Source organism: Triticum aestivum, chromosome 5B (assembly GCF_018294505.1).
Source record: "Triticum aestivum cultivar Chinese Spring chromosome 5B, IWGSC CS RefSeq v2.1, whole genome shotgun sequence".
Classification (NCBI taxonomy): domain Eukaryota; kingdom Viridiplantae; phylum Streptophyta; class Magnoliopsida; order Poales; family Poaceae; genus Triticum; species Triticum aestivum.
Window position 1 is genome coordinate 709910082 of NC_057807.1, and position 9592 is coordinate 709919673.

A 9592-nucleotide genomic window follows, 5' to 3' on the forward strand; every position below is an offset into this window, starting at 1 on the left:
TATCAGTTCAAGCTAGTCGATTTACATGGTGCAAAAAAAAAAATCACTGAGAGACATTCGTTGTTGCATGCTTAATGGAAGGTAGCTCATGCGCATTCATTCATTGGCTACACATATGTAGTGTGCCCCAACGGCCCAACGCACTCCTTAATGTCGCGCCATTAATATACTCTGATACGCATGGCAGGGCAGGTGCAACCACCACTCAGAATGTAACGTGTACCCCGAAGAATATATGTCGAGACATGTCCTTGCTCGATCCAGATCAAAAGGAAACGAGAAGATTGCCTCTTCAAAGACGTTAGCGTGCATGCAAAGGCAATGGCATGGTGATGACATTATGAACCCATATCACCATTAGTCCTCCTTGTAAGGCAGCCAAAACTCCGTTTTCCGTCTTAGAGCAATTCTAGTAGAATCGTCATATTGACAGCCTGCATCATATTATGAAGGCTAGTAAGGTGGCACACAACTACAGAAACGTCATAAATAGAGCCTATAAAAAGTTTCTTCATGTGGGATCCTTTTTTGATTGGCTAACAAGACATCTTTCTTCCCATCTCATTAGAATCTCATCAGACAACAATGAAAGAACTTTTGAACGTGATATCAACAAGGATATCTAGTAATATTTCAACAAGGATTCTACTACGATTTAAACAAGAATTTCTCATACGGTTTCAACTAGGATTTCCACTATGATTTGAACTGGCGGACTACAACTAATTTGACCTCTTCCTTTGGTTGGAAGTGACTTCGCGGCTGCTTCCACTTTCGGGGTCACGCAGTTGACGAATGTTTGTGCCTCCTTGATGTGGGAGAAGGCCACAACTTTGTAGCCTTCGTTAGTGCGACGCCCATTTCAACCAAGGCGGCCGTCATCACGAGGGCAAGGTAGCCCTATGCCCTCTTCCCAAACTCTTTCTTAGGGCGATCCTCTTCGATTTCACCAGGGAAAGGTACACGAGGACGGCTCGGCCACCGCGACAAGGCCGATGGGGGGGTGAGTGTGGTGGTGGCGGGAAAAGGTGAAGATAGGTGATAAGTGTGAGACTTATATGTGTAGAGACCGGATGTTGGTTCATATTATGACATTGGTTAGCAATGGGAAACTAGTGCATGAGGTTTTGCCTAACTATACAGGGTCAGGTCCCCAAAGCAGGGCACCACCGATCCAGCTGTATATATCCAGTCGATGGATGGAGGAAACATGGCCAGCTTCGGTCTGGTTTCCATGCGTGATAGTGTGATTATTTAGAGCGATAACGGATGTACTCCCTCCGTTTTTATTTAGTTCGCATATTAGCTTTGGTCAAAGTCAAGCTTTGCAAACTTTGACCAAGTTTATAAACAAAAATATTAAGATATACAATAACAAATCAACAACATTAGATTCATTATTGAATGTACTTTCACATCGTATAGATTTATTATGATAAGTGTCTGTATTGCTTTCTATAAACTTGGTTAAACTTTATGAAGTTTGACTTCAATCAACTCTAATATGCAGAGTAAATAAAAACGGAGGGAGTACTATAGTATAATTCTATCAAGTAAATTAATGTTCCTGAACTAGACGGAAGCGCTAAACTGTTCTGAACTGAATCCTATCTGTACATGTTTCTGAACTGGACTGCATTTGTTTCTGAACCTTTTTTTTTGTTTTTGAGATTGAGACAAATTTGTTTCTGAACTGAATCTGCGCATGTTCCTTCTCACTCCCGAACTGGGCCTTATTTGGGCCGAGGCATCACGCGGGCTGACTGCGGTGACGTTGAGACTCTAGCGCTTCGCCTGAGCAAGTTAGATATCCACGCCGCCAAATCAATCCCCTTGCCCGACCTAAACCTCATCGGCGCCGCGCCCCAACTGCATCGCCGCTCAGGGTGGACGCGGTCCGGTCCGGTCCGGGCTTTGACCGAGCCAGCCTTTGGACCGGCCGCGGCCGGTCCGGTCCGGACCGGACCGAGGTGGCCAGCGAGCCATTTTTCCAGGACCGGACCGAGAGGAGCAAAGCTCGGTCAGCCCGACTGGACCGAACGGGACCGATGGCTGGGACTCTGTTTAACAGCCTGGGAGTGCTTTGTTGGCCACTAGTATGTCATAACTACATTTGGACAGCATTTTATTTGTATTTTGGACATCAAAACAAATGATTTTGAGAGGAACAATATCACAAAAATCACATGCACAAACATTGATCACCACAGTTTTTAGATAAGTTTCTTCACATAATTTTGGACCGAAACAGCAGGAATATCACATCCACAACTAATTGGACAGCAAGCACATGACTAAATTTGGACAGCATATAGTTCAAATTGGAAAGCATATCTACAAAAAACAGCATTCTCCTTACCAGCACCCTTTCCCTATAGTTCTCCAAAGGCCCACTCTATGTAACCCATCTTGTACCTAGGATCAAAGATGATAGCATTGGAGTGAATTAGAAAGCATATCTACAAAAAACAGCATTCTCCTTACCAGCACCCTTTCCCTTCTCATTCCCCTTCTCCTTCACCATTATCTACAAAAAACAGCACATAATATCTGCAGTCAGTACATTAATCAAGCGCAAATAATTCATCTTCTTCTTTTTGTAGCATAGAAAATCATCTAGTGCTAGTTCAAATAAACATAATTATCTCCTGACCATTATCTACAAAAAAAACAGCACATCAAACAGGTACAAATCATGGACGTGGAGTCTGAAATTTATATTGATTAAAATTATTTTCAGCTTGTTAGATACTCCTGGAGTACATAATTATTTTCTGCTTGTTACATACTCCTGGAATACATAATTCTGCTTGTATTTAGGGAGTTCACATTTAGTCTGAATTTTATATGGGTACATAATTCTACTTGTATTTAGAGAGTTCACTCACAAAATTTCATACATGGCCTACTTGATTTAATATTTTGGGTATCCTTTACAGGTAGAGACATCAGACATCTGATATGTGGATTCAGAAAAAGAGAGATCCCAACTTTGCAGTGCCCCCCGTATTACTATCAGGTCAAGCAACACCTAGTGCCCATATGCTACAGCTCAATCCTCTCATGCACAATTCACAGGCATGTACCATCCGCAGCAGCTTCCCTCAATCGTAAGCCCACATCCCATGGTACAAGTTACAGAAAGATTACCTCTTCCTCTTCGTGGCGCTCGGTGAGGAACCAGGGAAGGACGGACCGACGGCGTGCTGGCCTTGCTGCCTCCCCACGGCGTGCTGGCCCTGCTTCCTCCCCACGGCGTGCTGGCCTTGCTGCCTCCCCACGGCGTGCTGGCCTTGCTGCCTCCCCACGGCGTGCTGGCCCTGCTTCCTCCCCACGGCGTGCTGGCCTTGCTGCCTCCCCACGGCGTGCTGGCCTTGCTGCCTCCCCACGGCGTGCTGGCCCTGCTTCCTCCCCGATGTACACGTGCTCCTCCAGCTCGGACTCGGACGAGATGGCGCCGTCGGTGAAGGGAGAGGCCGCGGGCAACGGCGCCGTCGGTGAAGGGAGAGGCCGCGGGCAACGACGCCGTCGGTGAAGGGAGAGGCCGCGGGCAACGGCGCCGTCGCCTTAGGGTTAGGGTTAGGGATCGAACAGAGGAGGAGGCGCTGCCGAATCGAGCGAGGAGGGGAATGGAACGAGGGGAGGGGGGTTGCTCGGCTCGGGGGCTTGGGGCCTCGATGTGTTACACAGTTGATGGGCTTTGGGCCATCGGTCCGCTCGGTCGGCCCGGTTAAAGACCGGACCGGACCGAATTTTTTTCGGTCTCTTTTGCTGGGCTCGGACCGGCTTATTTTCCTATCGGGCCTGGACCGTACGGGCCGGTCCTAAACGGGCCACGAGCGGGCCGCAAAGCCCGCTCGTGCCGTCCAGGCTGAATCGCCGCCTCCGCCTCCACCTCCTGGACCCAGCAGCACCCACCATCGCGCGCCGTACCGGTCCACCACCGCCACCCCCTGCCGCCTCCCCGACCTATCATTCCGGTTCTCACCACCGCGCGCGCCCTCCCATCAACATTTCGCCTCCCCCAAAAACCGGCCGCCTGCACGTTCCCCCAAAAACATTTCGCCAACTTTAAACCGACCCGTGTGGATGTGTTTAAAGTTTGATTGGATGAGATGTAATGGTTTCGAAGGAAGGTCTGAAATGCTGTATGCTTGGCTTCTTGTACTATTTTTTCCCTATATGTAAAACATGCTACTTTACATCTTATTACAACTGATTGGTTGGTTGACTTGGTTCCCATTTTACAGCTGGATCGGATGCGCCAAAGTGGATGGATTTCCGCTTTTCACCAACAGGGCTGATGCACATATTTTAAATTTCCATTTCCAATTTACGGCGGGCGACGGAAGATCATCCGTGGATGTACATGGGGCATCAGGGGGAAAACTCTTTTAGTGCAAAATTGCTGGCCAGAACTAGTCAGTTTGTTGATCGAGCCTTGATCTCTAGGGCAGATGCTCCTGGTGCATTGTGCCCATGTTGTTGTTGCTCCAACACCCAGACGCAAACAAGGGTGACGACGGTCGCACACTTGTGCAAGTATGGTTTTGGACCATATTATATAAGGGTGGTTCACAATTCTGTCAAGAAGCTTATGACTGATATGATGTATGAGGCACGTGTACAGGCTGTAATAGGCTATTACAGAGAGGTTGAAAAAGTGACAATAAGCCGATCAGATGCTTGCAGGATTTATATCACACTAGATCATGGATCAGTACATGGAGGTAATTTTCTAACCACTCCAAAGCTTTTGGTGTATCTTTATAAACAGTATATTACTCTAGCTAGTTATGCAGTCCTAATTATGGAAACAGCGGGCCCAGTTTAAAACAGTTGGAAACATGTAATGGTGTATCTTCTTCTGAATAAAAATAAAAAAAAATCTATCCACTGAACAAAGTAATTTAAAACTGCTGCCTAGTTCTATAGTTGAATCAATTACAAGGAAAGGTGACCCACTAATGTGATCGTAAATTAATAATGATAGCCAGACCCTTTCTACAGAATTCATCCAAAATCTTCTGACTCTGGAGGTTAGAACATTTAAGGAGTTTGATTCTAGCAACCAGCAACTAATATCAACTCATGCAGGCAGTACCATGGTGGGCTAACAGCAGAAAGATGCATGGAGGAAGCTTGCTGAATTGAAGTGTGAATGCTGCTTGGGAAATAAAGTCATGTCAGGGTAGGGAACACAAGGAGAGAATGCTAACACCTGCCCACCGCCAAAGTAGTGCCTCAATAACCCGCTGCACAAGGAGATTGGTATGTTGCTCATATTAAGTTGTTATGTAACAAGTTCTTAAAGCTATCTCATCTTTGTCAGCGAACATTTATACAGGAGGGAACAGAAGCGGCTGTTCTCTCACATTGAATCCTACACTGTACCGAAAGAGGCTTTCGCACCGCTTTATATATAAAGGAAAGAAGATTGACCAGGATGGCACTATTTTATAGCCGAAGCACAAAAACAAGCTTGTAAGTTTTATCCTCCTTATGTATACGTCTCTTGTTACAGTATTGCTATTCCTAACGAATTCTGACGGAAAATTTAACACAGGAGGCATAGAAAGAAGCCGTTGAAGCAATGCATGGTCATACATGAGCCTATAGATCCACTTGCCGTGTCCGTATACAAGGCTGGTGGTGGCAAGAAACGTGGCCGGTTCATGTTAAGTGATGGCTCAATCAACACGTAGGAAGTCCTCGCTGAGGTGCGGCCATTGAGCAGCACACTATTGGATGATCTACACCAAAAACAAGGCAATGAAGGACTTATCCCCCAGTTGGTCCGACAAGCCAGCAGCTTAGGGAGGAGATGCAGCAGGAACATGGGGCATTTCAACAAGAGTTGATGCACGAACGCAAGGTATTTCAACAGGAATTGCGGCACGAACGCGAGGCAAATCAGAGGGAGTGTGAGGCATTTCAAAATGATTGAGAATACTTCATTGCTCAGCTTAAGCTTTTGATCTTCAGAATGTTAGTATTACTGCGGCATATATGTTTACATGCCTTGCTTACTGTATCTCAATTGCAGTTAATGTGCCCTCAGTTCAATGGTAGTCGCCCTCGTGATCCAGCTGCCCCATCACCACAGCTTGTAAGTACATTTACATATGTTTTCATGTTGTTGTCACGTTTTCCGCCCTCGCGATTCTACATTTTTAGTGGTAACGATTTTGGCCATGCCTTGTGTTATGTAAGCTGGATATTTAATCATATGCATACTGGATGTTTGGTTAATTATGTATACCCACCAGCTAGCTATATTATGAACAATGTGCATGTGTTTAAGAGAGCATTATCTAGGTCAGCACATATATATGTGTGTGTGATTCTACTACTTGAAGATGAATAGATGTCACTCTGTTGATCATATCCCAACATCATTAACATGTCACTCTATGTATCATATCTCAACATAGTTAAATCAATCTGGAACTTGATTTTCTTGTTAAAAGAAACATAGCTGGAAGAATGGGATGTTAGCTACTCTTTTATGCTTGCGCCTGCGTTTGTTACTTTCTGACTGTTTTTGCTCTTGATATAATGTAGGAAACTTCTGAGTCAGCTGCTGCTCTTAATGTCGAGTGCGCAATCAGACCACTAGTGGTGAAGATCATGTCGGTGAGTCCACTCCGGTTTAACCATTAGCTCACAGTTTGATGACTAGTTATATGCTAATCTCGATCAGATGAATGCTACAAACCCAACCCCATGTGACAACAACGTGATAATGTGGCCACCTCCATGTTCGATCAAGGTGAAACAGAGGGTCCACCCATCGATCAATGAGTTTCTTAATTAGGACCTCGATCTGTTCCCAAGTCTTGACATAGCCAGCCAAGTTGATGCCACTTAACAATGTGCCAATGTCAGTATCACGTTCAGACCTGCAGGCTTCCCTAATTAATTAGTAGGACCTCGGACGAGCCCCAAGTCTTCTCAAATATAGATTAGCTAGGCCTTGTTTAACAGCTAATTAATGGTCAGCCAGTTGATCGAGAGCTGGCTTAGCTAGCAACACTCAGGTATTACTATGAATTCTGAATTGTGGGTCGGTAGGCAATACTAACCATGCCCGTATTGATGTATGGATTAACTAGCTGTTCTGCTCGATTAAGATATCCGTGCCAATGCAGATCCGTTGACTCAACAAAGGTGAAGTAGATCTGTGGTACGAGTGTATGATCGACTAGCTGTAACTATTGGACAAAAACTTACTCTCTTGAAGCTGGCTGACAAGCCGATCCAACAATCATCCAAATATATCACGAGGCTGGATAATGAAGCGACCCAACAATCATCCAAATATATGTGTGTGTGATTGTACTACTTGAAGATGAACAAATGTCACTCTGTTGATCATATCTGAACATCATTAACTTGTCACTCTATGTATCATATCTCAACATGGTTAAATCAAGCTGGAACTTGATTTTCTTGTTAAAAGAAACATAGCTGGAAGAATGTTAGCTACTCTTTTATGCTTGCTGCCTACTTTTGTTACTTTCTGACTGTTTTTCTCTTGATATAATGTAGGAAACTTCTGAGTCAGCTGCTGCTCTTGATGTCCATGGAGTGCACAATCAGACTAGTAGCGGTGGAGATCATGTCGGTGAGTCCACTCCGGTTTAACCATTAGTTCACAGTTTGATGATTAGTTGTATGCTAATCTCGATCATGACAACAACGTGCTAATGTGGCCGCCTCCATGTTCGATGAAGGTGAAACAGAGGGTCCATCCATCGATGAGTTTCTTAATTAGGACCTCGATCTATTCCCAAGTCTTGTCATAGCCAGCCAGGTTGATGCCACTTAACAATGTGTCAATGTCAGTATCACATTCAGACTTGCAGGCTCCCCTAATTAATTAGTAGGACCTCGTACGAGCCCCAAGTCTTCTCAAATATAGATTAGCTAGGCCTTGTTTAACAGGTAATTAATGGCCAGCCAGTTGATTGAGAGCTGGCTAAGCTAGCAACTCTCAGGTATTACTATGAATGTGTGTGTGTGTGTGTGTGTGTGTGTTTGTGTGTGTGTGTGTGTGCGTGTGTGCGTGCGCGTGCGCGTGCGCGTGCGCGTGCGTGTGTGTGTGTGTGTGTGTGTGTGTGTGTAGTAGGTTAAGCCAGCCGGTCGGTAGGCAATACTAACCATGCCATGATAAGGGCGATTCAGAAAAATGCCACACTTTGGAAAAATGCCACTGCAAATCTACAAACCTTCTCTAGATGCCATTATGCAAATTTTTGTACAAAAATGCCCACGTCTTCTTCCTTGCTCTTCTTCTTTCACCGACCTCCTTTTCCTCAATCATGGTGGGCTGCATCTCAAAAAGGATTGGCCTCGCAATCCCTACCCTCCCCATTCACCTCTCTTTGTGACCATCTCAATGAGGTCCCCATTGACCCGATCTCCATACCGCAGCCCAAGCATGGGATCCCAATCATGGTGCCTCCCCCCTAAGATCCAAATCTCCTTCTTAGACCAACTCATTCTGAGAACCCATCTCCTCCATATTCGATGGTTCTATGTCAAGCATGCCATCTAAAACTGGGGATTCAACAGAAGCTATGGCTCCCCATCTCCTCTTGATCAAACAGCGGGAGCTAGATCTGAGTGGATTTCGAAATGGCGCTGGACTTCGTGGCAACCATTGGATTTCATGGCAATCATGGCGGGCTGCAGCTCAAAAATAATTGGCCTCACAATCTCTACCCTCCCCATTTCACCTCTCTTTGTGAGCATCTCGACGAGGTCCCCATTGACCCGATCTCCATACCTCAGCCCAAGCATGGGATCCCAATCATGGCGCCTCCCCCTAAGATCCAAATCTCCTTCTTAGACCACGCGAACTCATTCTGAGAACCCATCTCCTCCATATTCGATGGTTCTATGTCAAGCATGCCATCAAAAACCGGAGATTGAACAGAGGCTATGGCTCCATCTCCTCTAGATCCAACAGCGGGAGCTAGATCCGAGTGGATTTCGAAATGGCACTGGATTTCATGGCAACCATTGGATTTCATGGCAATCATGGTGGGCTGCAGCTCAAAAATAATTGGCCTCGCAATCCCTACCCTCCCCATTCACCTCTCTTACCTCTCTTTGTGACCATCTCGACGAGGTCCCCATTGACCCGATCTCCATACCACAGTCCAAGCATGGGATCCCAATCATGGTGCCCCCCCTAAGATCCAAATCTCCTTCTTAGACCACGCAAACTCATTCTGAGAACCCATCTCCTCCATATTCGATGGTTCTATGTCAAGCATGCCATCTAAAACCGAAGATTGAACAGAAGCTATGGCTCCCCATCTCCTCTAGATCCAACAGCGGGAGCTAGACCTGAGTGGATTTTGAAATGGCGCTGGGTTTCATGGCAACCATTGGGAGAGAGAGAGGGAGGGAGGGAGGGGTATTTTGGTCCAGGATTTTGCATAATGGCATCTAGAGAAACTCTACAAAGTTGCAGTGTCATATTTTTAAAGAGTGAAATTGTAGTGGCATTTTTATGAATCGCCAAAGTTTTTGTGGCATATATCAAATTAACACTATTGATAACTAGTTGTTCTGCGATGAT

The 9592-nt window shown here is 45.6% G+C and overlaps 1 long non-coding RNA gene across 2 annotated transcripts; it reads right to left on the minus strand.

Annotated features, from left to right (window-relative positions):
• Positions 1–68: 68 nt before the first annotated feature.
• LOC123114466 (uncharacterized) lies at positions 69–3668 on the minus strand. 2 transcript variants are annotated; one of them, XR_006456543.1, is made up of 4 exons: positions 3151–3668; positions 2485–2527; positions 2360–2415; positions 69–434 (listed from the first exon to the last, which is right to left on the minus strand). It is a non-coding gene; the product is annotated as an uncharacterized lncRNA (long non-coding RNA). The 2 variants fall into 2 exon arrangements; XR_006456544.1 differs by having other exon boundaries at positions 2360–2527.
• Positions 3669–9592: the final 5924 nt, after the last annotated feature.